Source organism: Prinia subflava, chromosome Z, assembly GCF_021018805.1.
Source record: "Prinia subflava isolate CZ2003 ecotype Zambia chromosome Z, Cam_Psub_1.2, whole genome shotgun sequence".
Classification (NCBI taxonomy): Eukaryota; Metazoa; Chordata; class Aves; order Passeriformes; family Cisticolidae; genus Prinia; species Prinia subflava.
Genome location: NC_086283.1, coordinates 24,614,411 through 24,640,497, shown reverse-complemented (window position 1 = coordinate 24,640,497; position 26,087 = coordinate 24,614,411). Strand labels below are relative to the sequence as shown.

At 45.0% G+C, this 26,087-nt stretch overlaps 1 long non-coding RNA gene across 1 annotated transcript in view; it reads right to left on the bottom strand.

The window, feature by feature from the left end:
- Positions 1 to 2,316: 2,316 nt before the first annotated feature.
- LOC134564091 (uncharacterized) overlaps positions 2,317 to 26,087 on the bottom strand; it is a 75,108-nt gene continuing 51,337 nt past the window's right edge. The window contains exons 2-5 of the long non-coding RNA XR_010083468.1: positions 19,076 to 19,245; positions 11,589 to 11,759; positions 9,686 to 9,812; positions 2,317 to 3,340 (exon numbers count right to left, since the gene is read on the bottom strand). This is a non-coding gene — a long non-coding RNA (uncharacterized LOC134564091). The remainder of the gene's footprint in view (positions 3,341 to 9,685; positions 9,813 to 11,588; positions 11,760 to 19,075; positions 19,246 to 26,087) is intronic.

Below are 26,087 nucleotides of genomic sequence, written 5' to 3'. Positions count from 1 at the left end.
AGCAAATCCAGTGCCAGGGCCCTTTGCAGTCCCCCTGTGTCTGTACCAGAGCCTGACACAGGCACAGCAGCCACCGACAGCCTGCCCTGGGGGACACAGCACCTCTAGTGCCTTGGGGCTCTGCTTCAGAGAGTTGTGGCTCACACACAAGTGTGGGTGAAGGCATTTTGGCCTTGCCTGGAGATTCCTGGTGCTGGGCATGTCGCCAGCCGTGGTGTCACCTGTGGCACACCCAGGGCTCTTGTGGTGGCAGCGCTGGTGTTTCACACTCGTGCCTGTCCCTGGCTCAGTCAGGGCTTGGTTGTACCTGTGTAGTGGTTTCCCCAGTGTCAGAGCAGATTATTCTGCCAAGGCAGCTATGTGACAATCTTGTCTACACTGCTGTACGGAGCTGGGCTGCCTGTTGTCACCCAGCATAATTTTCAGGGCTGGAAATAGAATCTTAATGGTGGAACTACAAATCAGATTTTCCTGTCGGGCACTCATAGGACTGGCAGTGCGTGGGACTTGCTGACTTTGCAGGGAACAAGATCACTGTGCAAAGAATCATCAGCAGTCGTGAGAGCTGGAATATATATGTCTGCACCAAAACTCATTGCCAATGGTCTGCATTTTGAGCTGCTGCAGGAAAGGAATTTCTCTGGTGATGCAAAGCAAACTAATCTGACACTGTCACTGGCCAACGCTAAAGGGAGAACAGGGGTGAAGGGGTGGCTGTTCCCATTCAGATCACACCTACCTGAGCTGTAACCACCAGAGAAGAGCAGGTATCTGTGTGCCCCCCTTTTCAGCTGGGCACAAGGCAGATGTGTGATCTGTGCAGCTCCTGCAGAAGCAATGTCACCTGTGCAATACCAGACTGCCAGGGATCGCCATCATGCCAGGGCATCCCTTGATAGATGAGCTAGAAATTATTTCTTTTACAGTTTTGCTGTAAAACAATCTTCTATTTAACAAGCTATAACAATAATTTCTGTTCTTATATGAGCCTTCAATTTGATGTACACTTGTACAATCCATGCATACTTTCTCTTCTTTTAAAAATAATTCTCCAACTCATCCACTTGCTTCTGACACGTCACCTTAGTTTAAATAAGGATGTGCTGCTCTTTGCTGTTGCTGCCTATTCAGCAGAACGCATTGTTGGATGATATTTTCCATCCCTAATCACAAGAGCTATTTGGTTTATCATCACAAGAATTGCATTAACTCTGCTGACCAACAAAGGCCATTACCTTTGGCTGCAGCAGCTGCTGGAACAAATGAAGAGACTATCAATGTGCATCACACAGCAACTTTGGGAGCTTTCTTTGCCTCCCACCTTTCTCTTCCAGATGTCAGGTGTTAGTGAAATGTGCCAGGGTTTCAGAGTAGTAATCACATCAATTTGAGCAGAGAACAAGCTGTTATAATTCACTGTACTAATGAAAATTATGATGACACCACAACAGAAATCTTTGCCAATCTAATCATCTCACACCACCACAGCACAGCGTTATTTAAAGACTAATGTTCTCAGCAGCACATACAAGTTTAGGAACAATTTCTGAAGATGATTAAATACCAAAGCAAAGTGGAGCTGTACGGAAAATTTAGCGCTTGCTTGGAGAGAATGGATTCCTCTAAGCACCCACATGATTCCCTGATTCCCAGTGTATTGTAGCAAACAAGTTCAATAAAGCATGATGGAGAAAAAGATGGGGAAAAATAATTTTTGGGCTCAGAAATGCTGGGGAAGCAGTGTTGCTACCCCAGCATTTCTCCAGTAAAAACATGCAAATGGGGATGCATACTCAGTTTGCTACCTCTGAATTTCCTCATCTTGGGTCATAAAGTTAAATTCATTGGAGGAGAAAAGGGTTAGAGGAGAGTTCTGAGGAAGAAGACATGATTCAGATTTTCCATGGTGGGTTATTTCAGCACCTGTTCACAGAGAAAAGGGAGGAAGTTGTGGGTCTCCTCCATCCCCAGTCGTCACCATGTGCAAAAAACACATGTATTTACTTCATCATTGTTCGTGGGGAGTGTGTGGATCAAAAAATCCACAAAGGTTCATCAAAGGAAAAAAAGAGCATAAAATCAACTTAGATTTAGGGAGCTGTTAGAACTAGTTTGTGTGATTTAATCTGCTTCAAATTCCATCTGCAAGAGTGACTCATGAAACAGCATGTCAAACTATAGTAAATTCAAGGAATAGATACTGCATTAAAATACTGAAGGAAAACCAAAATTAATGTGAAAGTGGGCAGTCAGAAGGAAAAAGAACAAACAGAGAGGCTGGTGGGAGGATGGAGGGGGAGCAAAGGGAATCTGAGGCAAAGAGGTGAATTGAGAACATCAGATTATGATGGATTCTACAGAAACATTCTCATATGTCATCATATATTCTCTACTGTCTTCTGTAGAGGTATTGTTTCTTGAAAGGATTTTGAAAAGGTGTTGGAAAGAGGAATGAGAGCCTCAGGTGACTGAAAGGAGAAATCTGTTTGGATCAGTTCCTCCTTGGCTTGCAGACCAGGAGAATAATACTTGGCAAGTGTGGTCACTCCAGTCCCTGCGATGTACAGAAACACAACATCTCACATCAGATTCAAGGCACTGGTGGTGCATTTTCCAGAGGAGAGGTGACCCATGACCCTGCAGATGGTCTCTGGCAGCCCAGGGCCAGCAGCCCCCTGTGAGCGCCTGGGTGGCTTTGTGCAGCTTCCTGGCTTGGTGCTTCCCTGGGATGAACTCACATGGGCTGGGAAAAGGGAGCTGAGCAGCCATAACTACCTCAAAGGAGGAGATGATGAACAGCGTTAAAAGAAAAACCCTGGAAATCCACAAGGTTCAGGCTGGGCTGCTGCTAAGGCTCTGAATCTCAGCAGCTCTCAGTGTTCCGCTCCGGCTGGGCTTGACAGGCTGTCGTTCTCTTCCCACACACTCAGAACTGCTTGCACCCAGTCTGTGTGTGCTGGGGGCATTTTTTGTCTGATTTCTCAAGGAAATGAGGCATTTGTAACCAGCCTAACTTCTCCCCATGCCTGTCCATGGCCGTCCTCTAATGAAGTGTGACAGCATGGATTTCCATCAGCTGAATTTCATGGAACTGTGGGACTACGTGGCCCCGAAGGCACGGCTGGCTTGGTTAGGATAACAACTGCAGAGAGCTCAACCGCCTCAGCTCTGCAGATATCTCTGGAGATCCCGCATGTGAAGATGCTCCAACAGTCACTCTACAGTCACAGGACTGTCATGGGTTAGCACTGCCCAGATGTTAATGCACCCATGAATATATGTTTTTTCTCTAACAGCTACTGTGGGATGTGATCAGGAACAGAGCAGAGCAGGCTTAAACCTTAAAACAGAAAAACAAAACTTTATTACATTACATAAGAAAATAGATAGAAAACTCTAAACACACACAGAGACAGAAATAAAAACTTCTCAGAACATTTCTCCTCCTCCCCCTTTTTCTACCCTTTACACATTACCTTCTATAGACCAAACCTTTGGGTTTTAAATCAAACAATCACCACTCAAATAAAACTGATCTTCAATTCAGCAAGGCAGAGAAGAGTCTCTCTTTCACCACAGACTTTTCTTCAGGAAACGCAGGTCCACTCTTTGTGTGTTTCCATGTCACCCGTGGCACTGCCCGGAGAAGTCTGCCAGGGGACACTTTCTCTTTCCTATGTCCAGCGCTCTCACCACTGTCCATAAGCTGAAGCTGCATACAGGGCTCTCTTAAGGATGCTTGCATGCCGAGCTCTCCCCATCTTTCCCCTGGGGCCGAGGGCTTTTTTTCTCTGTGGGCAGAGGGCGCCACCACACCCCCTCCCTTCTCTTTTCTGTTCGCTCCACTCTTTAAGTGCCAGTCACTGTAGCAAAAGCAAAGGCAGCTGCACCCACCCAAATGCAGTTTATGTTCAAAAGAGACTTGAGTTCAGTCTATGGCTAACATTATGCAAAAAAACTCTAGCTCAGAAGCTACTCTTCTTCAATTCCCTGCCCATCGGGTTCTTTCTAATCGTGCTTTATCATCTCGGTCCTAGGCTGGTTTTCTTTCTTTTCTGAAACTACTAGCCATGAGAATCAATGTCTGAGAAAAAAGTTTCTTTCTGCCTCAGAAACGGGTTAACAGTTCCTGGCTCCCGGCAGGGCTGCCGGTTCAGCCACTCCCAGGTTTGGCAACTCCCACTCTTTCTCCAGGGGAGGGGGGAAGAAGGAAGGCACCTCTACAGTTTTCCACCCCTCCAGCCTGGATGGGGCCAGCTCAGCTCAAGTTTTTGTTCACGATCTTCTAGCCCTGGGGCCCCAGCTTACTTCAGCCCGGCCACGTGGCTCCCCTCCCCCACTCAGCCTAAAGCTGAGCAGGCGAGAGGAGATGTTTCCCTGCTGAAACCGGAACCCAAAAGAGGTCGAACCCCCCTGGAGTCCTGCTTTTAACCCCTTGTGTCTTCAGAGGCGTGTCTAAACTTCCGAGTGACCAATCCAGGTGCCAGCCAAAAACCTAATCACTGATTGGCCTGCCCACATCCCCCTGGAAAAATTCACCTCCCCCCCAACCACGACAGGGATCTTTATTGTTCCTTATATCCTGGCAACATGTGTGTCATCAGAGAATAAGAGGGATTTCTGAGTTACTTGGGGTAATGAGAACGGCTGCTACTGCTTTTAAACATAAGCCAGACCTGCACAGAACCAGCACAGGTTTCTCTGCCTTGCATCCCCCAGTATGCCCAGTCCAAGATAATGGTAATGGCTCTTCCCAGAGTCTCTTTCAGACCTGCTCAGCTCTGTGCCCTTCAAGCAGTTTCTGGTTACTGAAAAGCTGTGTTCATGCCCTTATAATTCAAGCACATGATAAGTTAAGTGTCTGTATTCATAAGACATAGGGCTCTTTTTATTGCACAACACACTAAAATGTTTACTGTATATGTCTCTCTATTGATTTAGAATGACAGTATTTCCTTTCATGGGACTTTTAAGTCTCTCATTCAGCTGAGGCAAAAATCATATATTTCTCCTGTGCACAAAGGCATTAAATTGGCAGTAAAGTTGTGGTGCTGATGTTAGAGACTCTGAGAATTGTCTGCATGTGCCTGCAGCCAGTACTCGCAACTCTGGTAAAGAAGCAGTGACAGTATTTAACTGTGTAGCATTTTCTGAAGTGAGGGTGAGCTCCAGCTTCTCACCTGAAGAGCCACCTGTTAGTTCTGAGATTCATTAGCCACAGGGACAAACTTACCATCCTGGACAAAAATTTTTGGCAGAAGAGTTAGTGAAGTATCATTCCATGCACAGGCTGAATTGCTAGACTCTCCAATATGCTGGTAATCTCCCTTCCAGGCTTTAACCAAGAGAGGTGACAGATGTCTTTTGGTTTTAAGGGGCATATGAGGGAGATGGAAATTGGAGAACCCTTTCAGAAGAGCATCAGATATATGATGGCACTCTTCAAGTCCTGTCTTGCATCCTAAATGTAGCTTAAAGGTTAACAAAATCCACAGACAGCCACACTGGGAGTGCTGAATCATTACATTTTACATAGTCCTTCACACTAGGAAACCTGGATGGTTCCCAAGAGCAAGCAATCTGGAAATAAAAACGTATCTGATCAATAAAATGAAATGGCTTGAAGAAATTTGAGTTTAGTGCTCTGTAAGTCCTAATTGGCTTTGTGTGTATCAGAGGTGACCTTGCCCTTCACAGCTCTTACAATGTGTGCAGGGTTATTGCAAGGTAACAACAGTGCAGTGATGATCTCAGTGCTCTTGACAGCCCAAAAGACACCAGCCACAGGAAAAATCAGTGGGAAGGGTGGCAAGAATGGAAAAGTGTCCCAGGGGGGCACCTGAGATTTTCATGCCCTGTTTGGGCTAGAAGGCTGTAACATCAACTCTCTCTACATCAGACATAGAATAATGCTTGATTGCATCCCTACATGCCTCCTTCTCATTTTTTTTTGTCAAAGTTACAAAATATAGACATACTTACCACTCACATGGGTGGGATGATAAAAAGACAAGTATAGGTATTCAAAGAGCATGAGCTATTTATACAGGGAAGTTAAACAAAATCCATCCCAACTGGCTTTCAAGTCTCAGCCCCATGATGTAAAAATCATTCTATTTTACTTGCAGAATGCTAAAATCTCTAGAGGAATTGCTCCTCTCTTCTCAGCAACATATGCAGGCAGAATAAACTTCATAGGTTTTACAAGTGTGAGTCAATGGAGACAGCTCAGCAGAGCCCAGGCATCTTCCACAAGTGCTCCAGTTCCCTCTAGCATACACACCTGCCCTTTCATCAGTATCATAAGAAAATCAGGGAAATTTGCAGAGCAAAACATATTGTGAGCCCTCACAGAGGAAATGCTAAATTCAGTAGGTTTTAACACATTGCTTGTCTTCAAAGAGTCAGGCTCAAATGGGATTTCCAGCAAAGCCCAGAGGTATCCCCAAAGATGTTTTGAGTTTCTCTGCTACAGGACAAGCCAAAGCTCCCAGGTTTCCCTTCCCTTGCCACATGTATTTGAGCTGACAAGAGAGGTTTACTTCTCTGAGAACATGCAGCACTGCCAGGCTTTCTTTCACTGCCATTTTTAAAAGTCTGCATATTTCATTACCTGTGTTTTGTAACCTGGCACTGGCAGTACCCTTTGAGCTAAAATGTGACACTTCTCCCTTGTAATAAGAATTTGCACCCTTGTCCACTTAAAAATTCTAATAATACAAATTTGAAATGAGTTTTCCATATTTAAACACTTTTAAATAAAACACTTGATGTTAGTGAGAAGCAAACAATGACTCTTCAGAGCAGAGCAGAAGAGAACAGTTCTGCTGTTTGTGCTTCCACTGCTGCAGCAAAAGTGTTTGGGATGTTCAGTACAGATGATCCATTCCATGGCCACAGGCAGCCCCATAACCTGGGGACCTAAAAAATTATTATTTTTCCACCTCTACGTATTCTGTGTTTGAGCTACTGCTCTGACTTGCCACCAAAGACATTGCACGATGGGATATCTGCCAACATCCATCCCAACACAGATACTGGACTGTGCCATGGACTGGTGCTGGAGTTTCCAGAGCTGGAAGTGCAAACCAGAGTCCTGAGGGACCCAGAAAAATGTTGCATCTGGGGGCAGCTAGTAGGACTTCTTAAAAGGCATGGAGATACGGAGACTTCATTACCACAGGCAGATCTCCCCAGAGCCACTGCAAAGCTCATCCGACCTCAAGGTCACATCTTATTCGCACTGTAAGGGCTGTGGAACCAGAGTTTTCCATCAAGCAGTTTTCACAGGGACTCCACAACTTCTTCAGGAAGGCAATCAGAGCCAGCCTGAAGGCTTTTGTCCAATTTGACAACACAGTGGTCATAGCTATGAGATTTGCTAAGCTTTGGGAACATGGAATTGTCAACAAAGGGATAGAGATATCTTTTATTTGAAATCTTCTCTTACGCCCCTCCAAAAAAATATTCTATAACTCTAGCAACATTTTTATAACTCTAGCAGTAAATTCTTAACCCTCCAAGGGCAAAAATGGAAACTAGTGACAAGCCATGGTGCCTGGGGTGATGATACACTACTGTGTAATCTCACAATGCCATGGTAAATAACTGGTGTCATTTTCTTATAATGTTCTTATTGCTTTATCAGAATAAACATTAGACAATACATCACATTCCTTTGTGTTTCTCAATTCCTATTAAACTCCTGGCTGCTTCAACGCGGCCTCTGTACGCAGCCTGGCTGCGGACTGGTGAGCCGTGACTTTCTCTGCAGTACAATATTATCATTTCTCAACTCCTGTTCAACTCCAACTGTAACTTTTCATGGGCAAAGATGGATGCCATGAGCAAAATCCAGGCTCAGGCAAAATTTATCTCAATTTATTCTGGACAGAAAAAGTAACTGAGGGTACCTTACTGAAAGCAAAATATACTGCTTGAATGAATTTTCAGTAAGTAATAAAATACAGCAGGGAGAGACCATTTACTGTAGGGGAAGAATGTAATATATGATGTTGGTAATTCCCTTTAAAACTTTGTTATTAAGCAATTATAAAGGTGATAATCATCTTTTTTAGGCATTGATGTTACATTTGTAAGCTGGTTGGTGTGACATCTGCCAATATAAAACAGCCACTTTTAATTTCTTCCAGAAAAAGCTGTATATGTTTTATGCCACTTCCAGGTCTGGGAGCTCTCACAGCAATGAGGCTGTCATCAAGGCAAAGGGCACTATCCTGAGGACCAAGGTATAAACACTGAAAAGATAAATGTCTGACCTCATTGATGGAAGAACTGATGAGGTCAGACCAGGTATAAAATCAGCCAAGACACAGTCTCATCTTCAACCCAGCACTGCAGAAACCCAACAAGAACCCCATTACAGATATTGAAGCCAGCCCTGGCCAGCCAGCAGAATCTTATTGCAGAACCAGACAATTTGTGAACAGATTAAGAGAATAAGTTCACATAATGAAGCATCTGTAGATGTTTCACATATTGTTTATTTGCAATTTAAAGCTGGTTTGGCGCCTTGGGTTTGCTTTTGGCTCCTCTACCCAAAAAATTGAAGCCCAGTTCCTTCTTCACTCCATTTGCCCTGAGTCCTTCTTAGGCCTGGAGGTCACTGGGATCCCTGTTCTCCACATTTCTGCCATGGATTTATGGCTTCTTTTTTAGAACACGTGCACTGGGAATTACACAGAATATTCTTGCACACCACCAGTAGCATTTCCCTGTCACTGCAGGGAACGCATTGCCTGCTGCAGACGGATAAGACAGCTCTGAGCCCCTGTGATTTCAAAAGCTCTTCTAATACCTGGTACCATTTATGGAGCTGCAGAGCACAGAGGCAGCTGATTACAAGGAGAATCTTAGTGTCTCCTTTGCTTCTCCAAAAGGCTCAGAATAAAGCCTAAGTATGTCCATTCTGAAGACTTAAATCCTAAAAGGAAAAGCAAAAAACCAAACCAAACACCAAAAAAACCCCAACTAGTTATATTACTTTCTACATATCTCATGATTTGTAAGTCAGTATCATGATACCATCATTGCATTTTGGCTTGGCAAGAAGACTCAGGGCAGATTTTCCCCTACAAACACTGAGAAGGAAGCTCGTCCAACACAGGCGTGATCCTTCTGTCTCTGCACAAGCAAATGCTGATGTGTTTCAGAGACCTGATGACTTTTATGCATTTAAACCAGTAGCTCCTTTGCCTATTTAGAAGTTGGGCTTTGGCTATACAGAGCAGAGAGAACCTTCACTCTCCAGGCAAGGCATTCCTGTTGATCCCAATTCCTGGAAGCATGTTGTAAATCTTGCTTTTACAGTTAAACTCCCCTCATCAAAGCAGAAGTGTCCTTATTAGATTATTTAGAAAAGCCCATAATTACCAGGGTCTAATTTATTAATGAGATGGGCAATTTAAACACCATCTTTGGAGATAATTAAACTGTGCTAACTCTGAGGCTGAGGGAACACCAACACCATGGAAACTGTCACCACCAAAAGCCATGATACTGCAGAGACGTGGTTTGCCCGTCTGCTGAAAACACCCAACACATTCAGTCTCTTAAAATAGAAACAGGACAAATATTACTCAGGCTGCATGTGATGCTGGCAGAGAACAAAATGAAGTTTGTGGGTTGTTACAGCACTTTCTTCTGGCTGCTGCCCCGTCTGTACCTGGCTGTGGCATTGATATCCCAGAGTGTCCCAGAGGTGAAGAATGGATTCACTGGAAGCTCCACATGTGTTGAAGATAACTGCTCTCTCCAGGCACTTTTCAGAAATATCTTCATTCTTCAGAGGTCTATTAGGAAAATGGTGAAAAAGGAAAAAACATGTTGGTCTGGTTTACATTTCCTGCTGGTATAAGGCTGTTCACTGGTAATGATGCACACTGAGCAAGATTTATAACCTTGGGCTCTTCCTGTAGAGCCCCAGGAACAGCAAGCAACCCATCTCTGCTCCCCACAAAGAGTGTTTCTTTCCCAACAAGAAGGAAACCTCAGAGGCTGCCTGCAAGGGACAGGGCCAGTCTGCAGGAACTGTCTGCAGTGGCCCTGTTCAGCAGGATCTCAGAGCCAAGTGCCAGCTGCCCTCAGCATAGACTCTTCCCTGGCCAAAAGAGTTGCTGCTAGTGGGGTAAGCAGAGGGTTGAAGAAGGTATTTTTAACTTTAGGGCGCTGACAGCAAGATTTGCAAGACAAGTAGAGGCTTCAGAGGATGCAGGAGCATGCCAGCACTGGTGTAAGGGCAGCCTCTTCTTGCAGGCCCAGGGAGATGTTCTGCCCCATAACACATCCTAACACTTAGAAAAGGCAGCACAACATGTAAGGAAAGCCTGTATTTCTGGTGACAGAAATACTTCTGCCTCTCAGCTGAGAAGCAAACCCCTGCCCTGTAATTATTCCTGATCTGCAGCACCAGGCAGCAGCTACATGCAAACCAGGCTTCTCCATCAGATACTTCAATGAGGAGGTCAGTGCATTTTGCATTGAGGGATTTGGGGATTTGTACATTAACTGTAGTGGCATGTGTTAGAAGGACATGTGAATTAATTACACTATTTATAACCCATCTCATTATCACACACAGCTTGATGCCTCAGCCAATAATTCTCTTAACAAACTTCTTTTGCTGGAAATAAAACTGCTTTACTTCAGCTGTGATCAGTTAGAAGAATGCTGCTGTTGTTATTGTTTATTATTTTAATGTAAACAGCCCTTTTCAAAGGAAGGCTCTATGGCTGCATGGTGTAACTCAGCCCTGAGTCTAGGTCTCAGATATGAAAGTATTCATGTTGAGACTGATAAATGAACAATGAACAAATTACATGCTTGAATTCTCTCCTTTGTTTTATTTTTGATCTCTAATATTGGATTGCTATAATTGTTTTGAAGCTCCTTGTGTGCACATTGCCAATGCATATGTTACTACAGAAATGTAAAATTCAACATCTTGTCCCTTAAATTTAAAACAAAATGTGCTCTTCCTTTTATTTATGTCCTATTATTTGAAACAAATGAAAAAAGAAACCATCATCTGATAAATATTAAACACTTGGATATGATTCCAGCCTTTTTCCTTCTGAGGGTGTAGCATGGCACTGGTTTTCTGACTCTTTCAGCTGAAAAAAGACACTGAATCCTTGTTGCTACAGAAAACAAGTTCAAAGGCACCTTTTTGTTGCTGTTCTAGATATCTATTCTATTATAAGTGTTTTAAAAATCTAGAAACATAAGGGAGAGATATAAGAAGTCAAATCCTCTTCTTAAACACAGACATTCAAGAGCAAAATCCATCATTCCTCCTTTGCCCTGCCAAAATGAATCACTATTTGCAAGGTTGGCTGCCTGGGGGCAACCTCTCTGACCTGTCTTCAGTTTCCTCCTGCATTTGGAAATGATGACTTTTGAAACAAAGAGTAGAAAGTGTCAGTGCATCTGCTATGGGCTAATTAATGTTGCCCACGAACCAGGGTGGATTTCTGCTCCTCCTGTGTTCTTTGAGCTGGTACTGACAGGCTTCAGAGGACCCCGGTGTCAGTACAGAAAAAATGTCACCTCCCCGTGTCTCTTCTTACCAGCCCCTCAGGGGTGTGCAGAGGACAGTGTTTCATTACTCTTGAGATGGATGTCTTCATCTGCCCCTAGTGATCAGGAAAAGAGAGGAGAGACGACATCCTGGTGGGGAAAGAGCAGGGCTGAGGGTGGAGGCGGCTTCTACTCAGCAATGAGTGATGCTTTTTCTGTGTCTGAGAAAATAAACACAGGGAAAAAATTAGCTCCAAATATAAGTGGCAATAATGTGACTGATCAGGCACCAGAATTGTTTTAGTGATGGGAATGAGAAGAAATCCATTATAACTGACAACAGCATTAATAAAGATCCATTTCCAGAGGTCTGGAGAAGTGGAAAGGGCTGTAATCACAGCAGCACTCTCCACCCTCCTCTTTTCCAACAGGATGAAAGCAGAGCTCCTCACTTGCTGCATCTGCTAAGAAAGAGCAGAAAAAGACACCAGGAGGATGAATCCCAACAATGCCACATGTAAAAGGAAGGTGTCAAGTCATCAGTGATGGGGCCTGTATTCCCTCAGTCCCTCTGTGCTCACCAGTGCTCACTGTCTTGCAGATAGTTCTCCATTGCTGCTGCACCCCTGGGAGTCATCTCCATGCAAAGCCCTGCCCTGAAACCAGCACAGCTTGGTTACATCTCAGAAGCGTCATTTCCTTCACACACAGCAATTTCCAGACTACTCAGGGCTTAGCAAGAACAGGGATAAGCATATGATGCATTGCAGGGAAGGTAGGAGTTGATTTACGTCTCTTCTGTTGCCATGAGACTTCTAGGATGGAGCACGGAGGAGGAGGATTTAACAATGTGTGATGTCTTTAGGCTAAAATGTCATGGATAAAGAGGATCCCAGTAAAAACCAGTCAAAAGATGGCCTTTTACTAGTCAAATGAAGGTATTTTGCAGGACTTTCAGAGAACTTAGCTCCCAGCTAGCTGTTCCAGACATCTTCCCCCACAACGAACCATTGCTGTGAACTAATGTGTCATGTTAATTTAATGCAGCAGACTGTGAATAGATTGCAATCCATTCTTGTAAAAGACCCAAGTGTTTGCTGGTGATTATTTGCATGGAGGGAAGTCTTTTAGGCACATTTATACCCCTCTCCATCCAGACTGGCCAGGCAGTTTTCTTGCAGATGGCTCAGTGTGCAGCCAGGTGTGTGACTAGATCCAGGCATGTGGCTGTACGCAAGTATGTGATGATTCTGTGGGTTTTGCTGCCTCTGGCTTCAGAAGAGCTATTGGTGCTTTTCCTGGGCCTGCGTAAGGCACAGTCTGACACCTTTCAGAGGGTGACTTATCTAACTCAACTGGAGCAAATCAGGGTCCTGCTGTTTCTCCTTGGCAGAGGAGGTCTCTCCCCCTACCATAGTGGGGGCACCACCACACTGATTAACCTGGCAACAGGCTTGCAGAGGAAAATAATGTTCTCTTTGTTCCTCCCTACCAGAAGAAGTACAGTGTGTGTGCCCCTTCTAACTCCTGTAAGGGCATGAAGCAAGCTGATAACCATTTGAAAATCCATTTTTCCATTTCCACCTCCACTAGAGCCCTGGCTTCATGGCTTTCTCTCCTTGCATTTTCTCTCTGGCACAGTTTCCTGCTAAACACACTGAAAAGATCAAGTCTGTCTTTGTACCCCAAGGATTTCCTTTTTGAGACAGCCATTCCCAGTAAAGGCACTAACTGGAGCTGCTTCTCCAAGACAGGGATAAACTGGAGATTGGTAGTTACACGGTGTGCAGGGTAATAGTTAGCAACAATTAAAGTACAACTAAATACATAACAATAAGCCTCACAGTCTGACTCTGGTGCATTAGCCAAGTAATCTTGAAGCTAAAACTCCCCCCTTTTCCTCCAAAATAGGGGTCAAAATTCTGCTGCTGGAACTAAATGCAATGCCACTGAAACTGCAACATTTGTCACTTGGATCTAATTAAACATTGATCTGACCCCCAGTGTCCCCAGACACATACAATTGAAATATCACTCCAAAGATTGTACCTAAGCAAAGTGCTGGGTTCTGGAAAGCTGCACTTTCCTCCTGAGCAAAATAATTCTGAGAAGTAATTTTAAAAATGAAGCCCTGAAGCCAGACTTGTCTGTCCCTGGTGCTGTACCTGCTCCAGGCATACACTGTAACCCCAGCTGCCAAACTTTGAGCCTAAAGGGATTTCCCTTGGCTCTGAGGGGCTCAAAAAGAGGGGGAAAATGTCAGTTTGGCCTCTGGGCACTGCACACCTAACCACCACAAGACAGGGCTCTGAGGCACCCAACAACCATAAAGACAAAGCTAAATGAAAGTAATGACAAGTAATGAAAACCTGTCACTCCAAATAATCCCAGGACCAAGAAAGAATCTCCTCTCAGGGATTGCATCAGTGCAAAAGTGGATCAGAAAAACACTCCCTCATTTGTTACAGCTCTTGCTTCCCCTTTAACATAAATTTTGTTTTAAGAATATTCTGCCACAAGTCCTGTAGCTGTGGGATCCAGAGAACAGATTTTAGAGAGATAAATCTGGCTGTGTTTGGGAAAATTTCCAGTTGTAATGACTTGACCACAACTCCTCTGCAAATTGGTTCCAGAGTTAATTTTCATTTCCTCAGCAAAAGCACAACTTTTTCAGTGTGAAGTAGCTTCCGTTTCCACCAAATTTTATTATATTTCGTCTACTACCCTGCAGCACCTGCTGTTACCAATCTGCCCTCCATTACAAAGACAAGTGTAGATGGTCTTGTAGTCCAGCCAGATTTAATTATACCCAGGAAAATATCTCATTTTCAGTTCTTAGAAACATATCTGTCGCTATCAGGAGAAGGTCAAATACAGATTTCTCCTGTGCCAAATGCAATGTTTTTTGAGTTAGGAGATTGTCATCTATAATTATCAAATATTTTGAAGACATTTTAGCACTGACAGCCTGAGACCTCTGTTTGTAACTCAGGCTGAAATCTCTTGTGATAGCTCAGCTTTCCTCCCCAGAGATTACCAGATGGTGCATCACCCAGATTTCTGTGGGACAAAGTGGCCTGCGGCAGTGGTCAGTGTCCAGTTTCTGGGCCATCTTCAAGCATTTATGTCCCCAAGCAGTCATGGCCATTTGATTCTACAGTGTCAGACAACATCTTGCTGTCGCAGGACCTGCCCATCCTTGCTGTTTCCTAGATAAAAAAATTGTAGTCAAAGAGCTTAATCAAAGGCCACATTGACATCTTTACCTTGATGTATCCTCCCTTTAGTTTTATGCACTTAGAACAAGGAAGGCATCATCTGGAGTTTAGAAAAATATTCTGTATTAATTGCAGATAGAAAAATTATGTGTACATAATATTTCTATGGATTTAATGATTATTGTACTGAGATGGTCTTGAAAACACTTTTAAACCATCACTGAAACACTTAGCAACTACTTTTCACAGATAGTATCTGGTCTAGCACCTATTTTTTATTAATAATACCTAGTTTCTTATAAATTAAAAACTACAATTTAAGTAACAGAATTTTTTCCAAAGTAAGAAGTATCATTAATATTGCTGAGGGCTTCATCAGTGAACGTTGAAGTCTCCCTAGGAAGCTAAGAAGTGTGTAAAAAAAAGGGGTAGAAATTTGGAGTCACTGAATTTGCTGGCAAGGTGTCCCAGGTTACCAGAGACAGAGGCAAATCCCACACAGATAAAGATGCCATCTAAAAACAATGGCTCCTGATGCTGCCCAGGGACCAGGGTTTTCTCTCTTCCATGGTGTGGACAGCACACACAGGTGGGATTCTGGTCTCCTTCACCTGCTCTGCCACCACCCCAGGTAAGCCTGGAGAAACAACTAACAAGACATCAGCTGAAATAATTACACCTGACAGATGCTACATATTCAGGGAAGCAAATAAGCAGTGCTTTGGCTCTCTCTCTGACTTAAACTCAGATTTTTCCAGATGATGCATGGGATTCCAGTGGAGGATTGAACAGGTAATTACCTCTCTCTGTTTCCTACCTTTCCTCTGCATTATAAGCATATTTAAAGGGCACTTAGAAAAAGCAGCCACAGCCTAAATTAAGATGTAATATGAAAAGGTAATGTTGGTAGACTGTCTGGGAAAGTGATGCAGCAGGTATTACACACTGGACAAAATGTGGCCTTTTCCTCCCCTGAACTCAGCCCCTGGGTCTCTGGGCTTGCTTGTTTTTATCAGCTTTTCTCAGCTGCTGTGGCAGAAGAGGTGCTGCAGCCACAGTGGGGTGGTTGCAGGGGAGCTGCTGCCCTCCCACCTGTGTGCAGGACAAGGCAGCTCATCAGCGGCAACCCCAGTGTCTCTCCCCTGCCCTGGGACTTGGGACTGAGCTCCCCAGCCAATCTGTCTGTCCCCCAGCATCCACTTCGGAGCATCTCCCCGGCGGAAGAAAAATGTCAGATCTCCTGTTCCTCAGCTAGGAATTTCACTGTCTCACTGGTTGATGACATGCCACAAGACAGAGGTGCAGAACAGCTTAGGAAAAGAAAATACAAACCCACACAAATACAACCCACACAGGCAACAAGAAATTGGCAAGGTAGAAGCAACCAAAAGCCCTTGACACCAGCAAAATTTTGGTTATAAATGAAACTGATTTGGCATTGCAATTACAAAAGGCATGCCAAGGGGAGCACAGCCCCCAGCATTGCTCCCTCCACACCTCTGTCTTTGGGACCACCTTTGTGTTGGGCACCTCAGCCACAGCAGAAGGCTGCTTTTACCTTTCAGGTTAGAAATAAAATTGAAAAAGCCCCAGGGCCTAGAGCTCCAGGGACACTGCAACTACATAAAAACCTAAAAGCACATCATGGAGTATGGGAAAAATTAAATACTTGGTGGGACCTGGTAGGTCACTGGAAAACTACTGTGTAAATAAATATATGTTATTTCCTCAAGTGGGGCCAAAGCTGCCCTGAAACTCCCCAACTAGTATGAAACTGGCTTTCATAACAATAAGCCTGCAAAAAGTGAAAATTAAAAATTTATTCTGAACTAAATGAAGCTATTGAAAGAACAGTTTTCTGCCATTACAGATTTATGATACATAATATACTAATACAGCTGCCTTCTTTTGAGAACACTGAACCACACTGTCAGCCTCTGTGAGCACCTTGGAGTTCTGCTGCATCTCACTTTTGCTGCTCACTGCTGGACTCTCACTTTAACACCAGAGGAACAATGCAAATACTTTTTCCAAGTCTTTAAAGAATAAAAAGCTTACATTTCCCTAACTGAAACATGGTGAGAAAGTGTTGGAAGGGATCATCACTAATTTCAGGATATTTTCTCTCTGCTCTTTTTCACAGAATTTTCCAAGCATAAAATTTCTTCAAAACATCTGCTATAGAATACTCCATTATAAATTATGGAATATTTAGTATAACTTGGAGTAACAATAAATAAAAAACAAACCATACAGTATAAAACCCTCTCAATCATCCCTCTTAAAGGAATCCAGAAAGAACTGGAGGCTGAGGAGACAACACTAAGCAACAGGAACAAGTAAATAAAAGGGAAGCACATAATTATTCATGTTGTAGTAACTTCAGATGCCCTTGATGTGCTCAGTTAACACTAACAGGGCCCTGCAAATCCCCAGTGGACACCCAGGCTGTTGTCCTTGCCCCCCTGGAAGCCCCTGGTGTCCCTCTCAGCCTGGTCCTCATCCCTCTTTGCATACCAGGCTGTGGTTTACCGCGTGATTCTGGTCCCGCTGTCCTAGTCCCAAAAATCCCAGTGGCATCAGCCCTGCATTTGAGGTCCTTGGTAGAACTGCTGAGTAACAATCAGCACCAAAAGGAGCCACCAAGTTTTAAATACAGCAAGATGTTGAATTTCTGGCCACACACATGGGCTGTGAAAGCTTTGGTGCACCTCTGCACACCTCCAGTCCCTCTGTTCCCTTCAGTATTTTGAGTGTGATGCTGTGGCCACGTGGAGGAGGTAGGTTTTTGTATTTCTTTCTTTTCTGGCACATTGTAGTTGTCATGGGTTAGCACTGGCCAGATGTTAATGCACCCATGAATATATGTTTTTTCCTTAACAACTACTGTGGGATGTGATCAGGAACAGAACAGAGCAGGCTTAAACCTTAAAACAGAAAAACAAAACTTTATTACATTGCATAAGAACAGAGATAGAAAACTCTAAACACACACAGAGACAGAAATAATAACTTCTCAGAACATTTCTTCTCCTCCCCCAGTTTCTACCCATTTACATGTTACCCTCCATAGACCAAACCCTTGGGTTGTAAATCAAACAATCACCACTCAAAAAAAACTAATCTTCAATTCACCAAGGGAGAGAAGAGTCTCTCTTGCACCACAGACTGCTCCTCAGAAAACATGGGTCTACTCCTTATGTGTTTCTATGTCACCCGTGGCACCGCCTGGAGAAGTCTGCCAGGGTAACACTCTCTTTTCTATGTCCAGTGCTCTCACCACTGTCCATGGACTGAAGCTGCATATAGGACTTTTTAAAGGATACTTGCATGCTGAGCTCTCTCACTTTTTCCCCAGGGGCCGGGGTTCCAGGAGCAGGTCTCCCCTGAGGGCAGAGGGTGCCACCACACCCTCCCCCTCTCTTCTCTGCTGGCTCCACTCTTAAAGGCCAGTCACTGTAGCAAAAGCAGGGGCAGCTGCATCTACTTAAATGCAGTTTATGTTCAAAGGAGGCTTGAGTTCAGTCTATGGCTAACATCATGCAAGAAAAGTCCAGCTCAGAAGCCACTCTTCTTCAATTCCCTGCCCATCGGGTTCTTTCTAATCGTGCTTTATCATCTCGGTCCCAGGCTGTTTTTCTTTCTCTTCTGAAATCACTAGCCATGAGAATCAATGTCTGGGAAAAAAGTTTCTTTCTGCCAAGAAAGGGTTAACAGTTCCTGGCTCCCAGCAGGGCTGCTGGTTCAGCCACTCCCAGGCTCAGCAACTCCCATGTGGCTGGGCACCTTTTCCCGGAGGGTGGGGGGGGGAAGACACGGAAGGCACTTCCACAGTTTTCCACCCCTCCATCCTGGACAGGGCAGCTCAGTTCCAGTCCTGTCCACTCTCTTCTCCCCCCTGGGCCCCAGCTTACTTCAGTCCCACGTGGTTTTCCTGAGCCCGGCCACCTGGCTCCCCTCCCCAACTCAGCCCAAAGCTGAGCAGGGCGAGGAGATGTTTCCCTACTGAAACCCGAACCCAAAAGAGGCCGAACCCCCCTGGAGTCCTGCTTTTAACCCCTTGTGTCCTCAGAGGACCAATCCAGGTGCCAGCCGAAAACCTGATCACTGATTGGCCTGCCCACATCCCCCTGGAAAAATTCACCTCCCCCCCAACCATGACAATAGTAACTGCACTCTCAGTTTTATCTAACACTGTGGTAAATTCTATTGAAGAGTAAAGTAACTTTAAATTAAAAAATGTTAAAAAAAAAGAGGAAATAGTTTTCCTGTTAAGGTACTTGCCAGTACAATATAAATTCAGGACAGAGTCTACTTACCTATAAAAGTTTGATGGTGTTCCCTGCTGGAAGGCTGACAAGACATTGAATTCCACATTCAGGAAATGTTTGACTCTATGATGTGTCTATAATTAAATTTATTTCCCTTGAATGCAGCCGAGCATCTCCCTGGCTTATTGCACAAGACAGCCACATGTTAAGGACTATGCCTGTAGAATCAAAAAGATTGATGACACGATTTAGGACCTCTCTGAAAAGATTAATTGATTTAAATATATCTTACAAAGTTTGCCTTAATCCTCTGAGGAGAACCAGACCAACTTCACACATTTTCTTTACTCTAGCAACCCTGAAAAAAAGAGGAGAGGAATGCTTGTTTCATGTAGTTAATGAAGAACTTTGAATGTTCAATAAATTACTATTCTTTGGAGGGAAAAATGTAAAATACTTATTGTCTCGTTCCTAGTTGTCTAGTTCACTATTTTTTTTCTTTATGAATCAGCAGGGTGGCTGCAGCCCTCATGGTGGGATTTCCAGGTCCCAACAATTTATCTGACCAGATCTCCACCACAATGCCTGCACCACACACAGGCAAAAGGCAAAATAAGTTTTGTATCTCTGGGAATTTTGTGCTGCTCTACACAGCAAATCCCACAGATTTGTCTGGGCAATGAGAGATGAGATGTGAGTCTTGCTCTGAGCTCAAGGATCTCCGAGGCAGCTGCAGCATTGTTCCCTGCAGGTTTCTCCATGTAGGTGCAACACCTGGCCCATGGATGGAGCTAGAGAAGTTCAGAGCTGCCCACATAACACACAGATGACACTGCCATTTCCCACGTTACCATTTTGTCTTCGAGTTCAAAATTGCACAGACAATTAACAAATTCAGTTTAAAATATGACCATTTTTCTCAGTGTAATCCTTAGGGGTCTTTCCCTGCAATGTGCATTTTCCATCATCCAGAGATTTTCCTGAGGATTTTGGTGTTTGTTGGACAATACAGAAGCTCACAGCCAGCTCTGAGCTGCATCCCACCCTTGCACTCCAGGTTCACTTTGGCTCCCAGTGACCACAAAAGTTCAGTAATGGCTTGGTGGAGTTATAGACCCTCAGGCTACCAAACTGCACCTGCCAGGGTTCCCTGGCAGAGGCTCTGAGGACTGGCAAAACATCACTCATCATATTGCTCAGGTACTCTGTCACATCCCTTGCTTTTGGAGCAGACAGCAAAAGCAACACGGCACCGCTTTTTCAGGACAAACCAGCAAGAAGTACATTCAGCAGTAGCAGCAGGGGAGTATTGGTATGCAGAAGCTCACTCTTTGGCTTGGATTTGGGCCAGAAAACAATATATAACATCCCTGCTGGGGTGGGAAATGGGATTTTAAATCTGAGTCTTCAGCCAAGTAATTAGATGGACAATAAAATTCACACCCCCTCTCCCAATAGGTAGCCAGAGGCTTTTCAGTGATTTTTTTTTCCTTGTAATATCTTTAATGAAAGCAGCATTGAAATGTAATATCACATCACCTACAGTTTGAACAGAACTTTAAACTGCACAGTCTTAAAATCAATTATATATTTAATTACTATACCCTTGTAGATGCACTATGGTAATATTTATAGCTATCTAAAAAAATGACACACTGGCCATAAAAACAATGAGGTACAAAGACAAAGACAGCATCATCTAGAATCAAAGTGTGTTATGTGGCTGTTCCAGTATAAATGCCTGAAAGTTTAGTGCCATGTAAAAAGTGACTAAAAAGTTTAGTCATCATGTAAATATTTGTGTCTGTAGAAAAAGTGATGTTCCTGCAAGGACACAATTTGTACAACATTTATATATAATTTGGCATCAAAATAAACAGCCCCCTTTTGCTTTCAGTTCAGATCTGGCATAAAGCCACTAAATTTGCTCCAGATCTGTACTGCAAGCAGGAATTTTGCCCACTGTTTCTATAAGGCAGCTGACTTGCCAGTATTGTATTTTTGTTCTGTGCCAACTAATTTGGATACAACAGATTGGATTTAAGGGTCAAAAAAGCCAAGAAAATTGACTGACTGAAGATGATGAAATATTTTTTCAGATCTGATTTGAGATAACTGAAGCAGCTCAGAGAAGTCATGGAGCATTTTATGAAATCTGTATTACATAGAAGGTAAAATTGAATCTAGGTGCCAGCAACAGCCTGACATTGGTCTTAGCATGCCTGCCTCAAATCAGTGTTTTCATCAAAAACTATTTTACTTCTGGCAATGCTGATGGCCAAGGGAAAAAAAAATTACACCTGCACCCTAAAATCCACAAAACAAACACCAGAAAAGGAGCAAAGAACCAAAGAGCTTTCCTGACCCAAGCCACAGCTCTGTTTGGAAACTACCTGCAGCCAGATGTCAGATTGCACACAAGCCTTTTCTCCAGCACAGCAATGATGAATCAACGTCTGGAATCCAAGCAGCATGGAAAGAGCAGTTTTCTTTCATTACAACCCAACCATGTGTGCAGCCTTTCTCAACAACCCAAAACAACTTCTCTTTCCACTGTGGAAAGGACAGTGAATGTGTGTATTTCTCTTGCAATAGAAGTTATGAAGACAAGCAAAAAGGCTTTCTAGTCTGGGGTGATACAAGGGAATTACTAACTCTACATGGCAGGCAACAACAGGAGAGCTTGGAGAGTCTCTCCATTTTGGTGGGGCTGTGGCAGGATGACAAGAGCTCTGACTAGGAGCCCTGGCAATGTGAAGAGTATTTTAAAAGGACAAAGGAAATGGGCCTTGGCGTCAGACTATAGTCACTACACATGAACTGGGCTAATTAGTGCTTATTGACACCTTGTGGCACAGAAGTTCATACTCTTGTGTGGGAGTAAATCAGTAATTCCATTCACAGGCTGACAAGCCACTCTGGGGACAAAAGCTGATACCTGAGTGAGCTGTTCATCCTGGTGACTGAACACAAGGAAAAGCAGCCAGTTTGTGGCTCCTGCAGTTTTTCTGAAAAAGGTGCTGCATCTCATTGTGCTCTTCTTGTCCCACAGAGTGCTCTCTGCATGTGGGATGAGAAAAATGCCATCCCACCCACCGTCCTCAAATGCTGCCTTTCAGTGAGCTGGGAACTGCCAGTCCCTATTGCTCTGATAGCCCCTCACCTCGCCCTGCTGCACAAGCACTGCAAGGGCAGCTTTTTATCCTGTGCTGAGGGACACAGGGCCACCAGGCAGCCCAGGCTGGGCATGTTATTTGTATGGAAAATTCTGCCTGGTTTACTCTTGTAAGTCATCTCTGACCTGGGCAGATCCCTCGGGCTGAGCATGCCATGTGGCTCGAAAGTGCTCTTGTGATGATTAGAGTGCCCTCACTCTGGGTGAGGGCTGAGAGCCATCAGACCACCTGGGAGCACCAGCAGTGCCATGTGAGCCTAAAGGACAGACATACAGAATCACGGGAAACAGGGCTGGGAGGCGCCTCGCAGGTCCAGCTCATACATTTTCTTGCCTAGGGCAGGAATAGCTGAACCTCCGCCTACGAGACGTCTCATCTGTCCCTAACCACCCTCTCAGACTACTCAAGTATTATATTGCTCACTAGGAAGTTTTTACAGCTGTCTGGTTATGATTGTCCCTTCACAGCTCACCTGCAGCCTCTTGCCTTTCCTTCTTTGCTGATGCCGAAAGTCTTCTGTGCCACATATAACATACATGCTCCTGGGAGGAGCTCTAGGGTTTGGGTAGATATACCCAGGGAACAGACGCAGAGCCCACTTTGCCAGAATCCCAAAAGAGCAGAGAGGCTGCTTAGCCAGGGACAGGGGAGGAAGATGAGGGGCTCTGCCGCTGGAGAAGCAATAACCCAGAGCAAGGCAGACAAAGGGTCACAGTCAGCATTGGCTCTTATCCCAGGAGAGGGAAATAAGAAGTACCTGCTAAAGACTGTGGCTTTGTAGTTATCTAACATAGACCTAAGGAAGGCCCATTTCTGTAGCAATTTCTGCTAATGTAATCTAGAAATGCTGTTTTCCCAGCACTGCTGTCAAAGCCTTGCGATGACATGGCTGCAGTAGCACCAAATGCTACTCCATCATTCCTCCATCCCATCACCAGCACAGGCATCCCTGCTAGGCAGGGTTGCCAGCCCAGAATAATGCCAGAGACCATGCTGACCATCTGCTAACCCGTTACATGTGCTGCAGTTAATGTGTTTTGTGCAAATCTCACATATGTAGAAGTATTGCAGCCTAAGGTTTTTCAGCAGTTCAGCAGTATAAATGTATCTGCTCCAGTCCAAAACCCCCACACAGAAGGGGATTAAAGACGTTACATCTAACAGCAAAAAACATCTTCTGTTTCTAGTGATAGCTCAATAAATGTGACCCAGATAAGATGATCCAGGTTTTTCAGGGTGATGGAGAACTGTTCTAGACATTAATATACCAAGAAAGTAAACATACTTGGAGTCCTTTGTTTCCTACACAGAAACATGAAATTTAGATTGGAAAAAACTTTTAAGATGATCAAGTCCAACCAAGAACGTAACACTGCCAGGTTCCTCCCCCACGTCCCTAAGTGCCACATATCACACATTGGGGACAAATTATATCTGTTCTATAGGGTTGGAAGTAGTCCTGAAAGTATTTGTACACATAAACACCTATACTGACAGTCTTTGCTTGGAGGGACCCCTTTCTCAAAGTCTGCCTATAAGAGGCAGGTAGGTTTTAGTAAATCAGAGAGGAGGTTGGATATAGCCACTGAACAGCACCACAGAGGGTCCCAAGAGGGTTGAATCCAGTCACACAGCCAGCTAAGGCACTGCACTCTAGTCATCTTATCCCAAAATGCCATCCTGGGCAGCACTCAGCATAACACTCACCAAGAAATTTCAGCCTTCCTTTGTTGTTGTTTAAATTTATGGGGGGTTCCCGGGGAGTGCCCCCCGGAGACCCCCGGGGTCTTATGGGGTCGTGGTGTTCCCGTGCTGGCAGGCAAAGAGACTCAGATGCCGGTGGGGTGCTGATGAGGTGAGGGTTTATTCACTGAGGGGGGTGGAAGGGAAGTGGGGGGGAAGGGAGGAGAGGGAAAGGGAGCATCAGGAGGCCTCCAGGGGTAGAGGGGCAAGAGGGGCAGAGCCTTCTGCCTTAGCATTCTTATCACAGAGGTTCAAAGGGGCGCGGTAACAGTCTCCAGCCAATGAGGTTACAGAGACAGGATACTGCAGGGAGGGTACAGACTTGGGATAAACCATACATTTTCCAAGGGTGAGCCAGAGCAAACCATTTCCATAAAATGCAATCCCACAAGTCACCCTTTTTTTCTTTAAAATGTGAGAAGAGAAATATGACATATGACAATTAACAATTTAAAAATGAAACAGTAATTACACAGTTTTGCAGCATGAAACCAAATACAATTGCAGTAAGGATTATGTTATACGGTGAACAGTTGATCTGACCTTGTAATTGCAGTAGATGGGTTATGTGAGTTTATATTGCAAGATTTGAAACAAGTTAACAAATTTGTTTGAGCTTTTCCAGCGTGACTGGCCTAATAGTGTCTAGCCTTTTCCAACTGGCTTTTCAGACCACCACAGCCCCCAGTTTAGGCTGAGGCGCTGACCTCTGCTCCCACTCTAGGGACAGGAAAACATGTGGAGTTCCCCGGGCTCCACACACGGCCTCAGATTCTCACCCAAGGATCTGAGCCAAATCACTCCTTTCACTTTCCAACTGGTTCAACCGAAAGGACCTACACTCTGCATGCAATTGTTTACATTCGTCCATATGTACCCACTGGGGATTTTTTCGTCCATACTTGCACCAGAAGTGTCAGAGACCTAACAAAAGACCCCCAGTTTTAGGTCATCAAAAGAAAAACAAAAGAAAAAAAACTACAAAAACTGTCAAATACTTTCTCAGACACTCTATCAGGTTATCAATCACCCTCAGAACTAACTGAGGACAGTATAAACCCAAAAAGCGTTATCGATTCAGTAATCTACCACTGAATCACGCCTTACAAGAAGACAATCTAAAAACTGCTTCCCTTGGATCTACACTTGTGACCTGAAAAGGCCTCTGCTTTCTAAAACAGAAAACAGGGGAATCTGCAATATGAACACACACAAAACTAGAATGGCATAATTGTAAAAACTACTTCATGGGGATGGGAAGGAAATGGAGGGGTTTGGGACACCCTGCTGTTTGGCCAGAACAGCTAGGGACAGGGGCAGAAAAACAGGGAAAGGGAATCAAAGTAGCATTAACAATTATACAAGGCTGTAAAACTGGTATTACAAATTCACTTTAGCTTTGGGTTTGGTTTCTTAGCGTTTACCTTGTGGCACTTGGAAAGCGGAAGATGGGACTGAGAGCACGTGGCCATGGTGGCCATGCGGTCACAGCGCAGCACGTGGTGTCAGCCATGCCGTGCCGGGTTTAGCAGGAAGGGGTCAACTCTCGGGGGTTTGTTAAGGGAAAGGGGGTTAGGGAGAAGGAGCAGCGAGGGGAGGAGGGGGTAAGGGTAAGGAAGGAGGTTACACAATTTACAAAACCGAGTTTTGGAAGGTGCGGGGCTTGGGCACAACTGAAGACTGCTTTTTCCTTCTCTGATGGCTGTCTGGCTGAGTTCCTTTCGCTGCTGTCCAGGGCTGCTTCGCCACTGTTGCTGGGCGGGGGGAGGGCGCCTGTTCACGCGGCTTCTCCCGGTGCTGGGGCCCGCGCGCACTGCGGCGGGGCCGGGACCACGTGTTGGCTCGCGACGGGACTGCCCCGCGCCGCGGCCATGCCGGGGCCGCTCTGCCGCCGGGGCCGTGCCGGGCCGGGGCCGCTCCGCCGCCGGTTCACCGCCCGTGCCGCGGCTGCCGCGGGCCGGAGGGTGCCGCGCCGCTGCCGCGCAGCCCGCGCCGCCGAGCCGAGGCGGGCCGGGGCCGCGCTGCAGCCACGCACCGCAGCAGCGGTCCCGCCGCGCCGGGGCTCACGCCGGAGCCTCGCCGTGGCGGAGCCGCGCCGCCCGGGCAGCGCCGCCCGGCGGGGCTGCACAGCCCGCGCAGCG